Here is a 5,368-nt window from a genome sequence, read left to right as displayed (position 1 = left end):
TAGCAGAATGGAGATAACAGAGGAAAGAGTCAGTAAACTTAAAAATAGATCAAAAGAAACTATCCAACCTGAACAGCCAGGAAAAATAAGATTTATAAAAATGACCAGAGCCTATAGACCTAGGGGACAATATAAAAAGGTCTAACACATGTGTCACTGGAATTCTGGAAGCAGAGGAGAAAGGGATCGATGCAGAAGGAAACACTTGAACAAATAATGGCTGCAAACTTCTCAAATGCTTGAAAGAGATAAACTTAAAGATGTAAGAAGCTCAGTGAACTCCAGACAGGACCAAATCAAAGAAAACCATGTCCAGACCCATCATAATCAAACCAGAGAAAACTAAAGATAGAGAAATCTTGCAAGTTGCCAGAGACTCACAAAGCACTACACACAGGGGACAATGATTCAGATGACCGCAGATTTCTCATCCGAAACCGTGGACAGAAGACAGCACACCTGCACGTTTAAAGCGCTGAATGACAAGCACTGTCAACCCAGATTCTACCTCCAGCAAAAACATCCTTCAGTAACGGAGATGAAATGGATGTTCTCAAATAGAGAGAAACTGAATGGACTCATGGCAAACCTGCTCTAAGAGAGATGCTAAAGGAAGTTCTTCACAGGGAAGAGAAACGAAACCCCAGGGAAACTTGGTGCTTCAGGGATGCAGGTCGAGCGACAGAAATGGTAACTATCCAGGTGAATAGACGAGGTGGTTTTCTCTTAAGTACACATATTATCACACACAAAAATTAAGTTCACATATTATCATCCTAGAGCAGCCACTAAAAAAACTACACAAGTTTTCTTTAATAAATGGTGCTGGGAGAACGGGATATCCACATGCAAAAGAAGGAAGTTTCTGTCTGGGGTAATGGAAAACTCGTAAAGAGGTAGTGGTGATGGTTGTACAACATTGTGAGTGTAAGAATGCCACTGAGTTGTACACTAAAAAAGGGTTAAGATGTAAAATTTTATGTTGTGTATATTTTACCACAAGTATTAAAACTTAATACTGTAGTATACCAACACCATAGAACCATACACTGTTCACGAGGCAGATTTTTTTTTAATGGGACCAAAAAATCTTAACTACATATCCTGGAAATGAAGAGTTGTTGTTGTTCTCATTGTTTATTCACCAAGTCATGTCTGACTCTTTTGAGACCTCATGGTCTGCAGCCCGCCAGGCTCCTCTGTCCATGGGATTTTCCAGGCAAGAATACTGGAGTGGGTTGCCATTTCCTCTTCCAGAGGATCTTCCTGACCCAAGGATCAAACCTGTGTCTCTTGCATCTCCTGCCTTGGCAGGTGGATTCTCTACTGCTGAGCCACCAGGGAAGCCGGGAAATGAAGAGACACACTCTTAAATAACTCTTGGATTAAAAGGAAGTTAAAAGGGAAATAACAAACCTCTTAGGAAGCAGTAAGAAGGACAACATGTCACCAAGACCTTACACACAATGAGCGTGTATGCAGAGGAAAGTGTCCTGAGTTAAAGGCGTTTGTGATCAAAGAAGAAAGATGAGGGATCTCCCTGGCAGTCCAGTGGTTAAGACTCTGCTTCCAGTGCAGAGTGTCGATTCCTGGACAGGGAACTAAGATCCCACATTTGGTATGTCGAGGGCAAAAAATAAAAAAGGAGAAAGATGAAATAAGTAAAGGATGAGAATACTTTGGGCTCTAGGATGATAATATGTACTTAATTTTTCAGTTTACTTAAAATTAATATTTTACCATTTTAAGTGACACGAAGACATCTCACAACCATAGTTTTCTTTTACCATTCACTTTTTGTGGTAATTATCATATGTATTAAATCTATAATCATGGAAAATCCCACCAATAATGTTATAATTTTGCTTTCAATAGTCATAAAGTGTGGGGGTTTGGCAGAGATTCTTACGTGTTCCTAAAGATCTAGCTCCTACCAGACACACAGAAGTGTGGGCCTCGAGGTACATGCTTTCATGTGCTTTAAAAATATTTTCTTGGACACACCCACAGCATGCGGGATCTTGGCTCCCCAACCAGGGATCACGCTTGCACCCCGGCAGTGGAAGCGGGGGTCTTAACCACAGAACAGTCAGGGAAGTCCATCATGCATTTTGTTTGTTTGTTTGTTTTGTTTTATAAATTTATTTATTTTAGTTGGGGGCTAATTACTTCACAATATTGTAATAGTTTTTGCCATACATTGACATGAATCAGCCATGGATCCACATGTGTTCCCCCTCCTGGACCCCCCTCGCACCTCCCTCCCCATCCCATCCCTCTGGGTCATCCCATTGCCCCGGCCCCGAGCCCTTGTCTCATGCATCGAACATGGAATGGTGTTCTGCTTCACATATGATAATATACATGTTTCAATGCTACTCTCCCAGAACGTCCCACCCTCACCTTCTCCCTCAGAGTCCTTAAGACTGTTCTATGCATCTGTGTCTCTTATTCTGTCTCGCATATAGGGTTATTGTTACCATCTTTCAAATTCCATATATATGCATTAGTATACTGTATTGGTGTTTTTCTTTCTGGCTTACTTCACTCTGTATAATGGGGTCCAGTTTCATAAAAATATGGAACGCTTCACGAATTTGCGTGTTATCCTTGCGCAGGGGCCATGCTAATCTTCTCTGTGTCGTTCCAATTTTAGTATATGTGCTGCCGAAGCAAGCACCATCATGCATTTTTAATGGATGATTTTTAACAGAATGCTGAAGAGTTGAAAAAATATTGAAAAATTGAAAAGGTCTATTAAAACTCACATTATTTTAAGTTTAAAGTTTCTATTTATATCAAAACCAGAATTTATTGTAATTTGACCTCCTGGCTTTAATGGAAGCAAGCATCAGTAAGACACTCAAAACCTACTGAGTTCTTTGGCATCCCCTGAAACCCTCAGTCTGAGGTGAGTGCTCCTCCTGCCTCACCCTAATCCTGTTCCCACATCTAAACACATTTCCCAGCCTCTCTACGCACAGATTGGGGTCAGGCAACTGATCCCTGGCTGATGCAGTGTGGAAGGAAGTGAAGTATGTAACCTCCACAGGAAGTGGTGTCACACCCCCTTGAGCAGCCCTCCAAGCTCTGTCTCCCATCTGCCGGGTGAACAGAGAGGACATGAAGGAACCAGAGAAGGTGGAAACTGTGAGACGGAAGGAGCCTGGGTCCCTGAATCACCGATGGGAGCAGAGATGCCCTGGAAGCCTGTGACCGGGAGCATCCACACTGGAATGTTACAGGACCCAGGACTGAGCACCCACTGTGCCCAGCCACGGGCATCCTGGGCTGTCCGTTACACAGTCGTACGGATTTACCTTACCCCGTGCACTCCAGGTCCGAGAATGAAGAAATACAGTCGCCTTTTCTTCAGTAGACGCGAGACCCCTCTCCTTCCTGCCTGCATTTCCCAGTCTACATTGTGCTCTCGCGCGCGCGCAGCAGGGGTTTTCAGCAATAAATAAGACGAAAGTCGTGAGCACCTCTCTCTCTACCGCACACTGGCCAATGGTGAATTCAGACTCTGTCGTGAAGCTGGGGGGTCCTGGCTGGAAACAGGCGGCTCCCTCAGATGACGGCAGTTGGAAGAGAGCTGAAGGAAGGGATGCTTAGAGAAGAAGGGGGCAGGCAGGGTGCTATTGTTGTTTAGTTGCTAAGCTGTGCCCAACTCTTCTGCGACCCCATGGACGGTACCCCACCAGGCTCCTCTGTCCGTGGGATTTCCCAGGCAAGAACACTGGAGTGGGCTGCTCTTTCCTTACAGGGGATCTTCCTGACTCAGGGATTGAACTTGCATCTCCTGTATTGACAGGCAGCTTCTTTCCCACTGAGCCACCAGCGAACGCTGAGAGACAGGGTGATGGCCCAAGGCCAGTCCAGCAAGTCTGCTCTTATACCTGCAGTCCTGAGGGGGAGGAGAAGAGAGAGAGCTGTGGCGGGGGGCTGCTTCATGGGCCTCTCCCAACGTTCAGACATCATCCCTGGACTTCAGAGAAGCCTTTCTCTCCCTTGGTCCTTGGTGTTGCTGCCCTCACTCACTCGTCTCTGCAGAAACAAACTCCCTCCCTGCTCCCCCGGGTCTCCTCAGCTTTCACATGCCTGTGTTGTCTGCAGTTCAGTGTTAACTATTTTCCTCACGATTTCGATTTGCGCTTCAGAGGATCACGCTAGAGCCATCGATCCAGATTTGTGAACCAGGAATGAAATGAAGCCCAGTCGTAACACCAAAGAGTAGACATGGGGACTTCCCTGGTGGTCCATTGGCTAAGAATCCTCCTGCCAATGCAGGGGACACAGGTTCTATCCCTGGTCTGGGAAGAGCCCAGGCCAGGTGTGAAGGAACTAAGCCTGAGTGCCACAGATACTTAGCCCATGCTGTAGAGCCCAAGGGCAGCAACTACTGAAACCCGAGTACCTTCGAGTCCAGAGAAGCCACTGCCATGAGATGCCTGTGCACCGCAATTAGAAAGTGGCCCCTGCTCGCTGCAACTAGAGAAAGCCCTATGCAGCAAGGAAGAGCCTGTGCACCCCAACAAAGACACAGTTCAGTTCAGTCGCTCAGTCATGTCCAACTCTTTGCGACACCATGAATTGCAGCACACCAGGCCTCTCTGTCCATCACCAACTCCAGGAGTCTACCCAAACCCATGTCCATCGAGTCGGTGATGCCATCCAACCATCTCATCCTCCGTCGCCCCCTACTCCTCCCGCCCCCAATCCTACCCAGCATTACGGTCTTTTCCAATGAGTCAACTCTTCGCATGAGCTGCCCAAAGTATTGCAGTTTCAGCTTCAACATCAGACCTTCCAATGAACACCCAGGATTGATCTCTTTTTGGATGGATTGATTGGATCTCCTTGCAGTCCAAGGGACTCGCAAGAGTCTTCTCCAACACCACAGTTCAAAAGCATCAATTCTGCGGCGCTCAGCTTTCTTCACCGTCCAACTCTCACATCCACACATGACCACTGGAAAAACCATAGCCTTGACCAGATGGACTTTTGTTGGCAAAGTAATGTCTCTGCTTTTAAATATGCTATCTAGGTTGGCCATAACCTTCCTTCCAAGGAGTAAGCGTCTTTTAATTTCTTGGCTGCAATCACCATCAGCAGTGATTCAGGAGCCCCCAAAAATAAAGTCTGACACTGTTTCCACTGTTTCCCCATTTCCCATGAAGTGATGGGACCAGATGCCATGATCTTAGTTTTCTGAACGTTGAGCTTTAAGCCAACTTTTTCACTCTCCTCCTTCACCTTCATCAAGAGGCTCTTTAGTTCTTCTTCACTCTCTGCCATAAGGGTGGTGTCATCCGCATATCTGAGGTTATTGATATTTCTCCCAGCAATCTCGATTCCAGCTTGTGTT

General features: G+C 45.9%; 1 non-coding gene across 1 annotated transcript; it reads right to left on the bottom strand.

The window, feature by feature from the left end:
* Positions 1 to 2,573: 2,573 nt before the first annotated feature.
* On the bottom strand, positions 2,574 to 2,680 carry LOC145533653 (U6 spliceosomal RNA). The gene has a single exon (XR_014074233.1). It is a non-coding gene; the product is annotated as a U6 spliceosomal RNA (small nuclear RNA).
* Positions 2,681 to 5,368: the final 2,688 nt, after the last annotated feature.

Source organism: Giraffa tippelskirchi, chromosome 13 (genome assembly GCF_054371585.1).
Source record: "Giraffa tippelskirchi isolate mGirTip1 chromosome 13, T2T-mGirTip1v1.2.pri, whole genome shotgun sequence".
NCBI classification, from domain to species: domain Eukaryota; kingdom Metazoa; phylum Chordata; class Mammalia; order Artiodactyla; family Giraffidae; genus Giraffa; species Giraffa tippelskirchi.
Note: the sequence above shows the minus strand (reverse complement) of the source record. Positions and strands in the feature narration are given on the sequence as shown.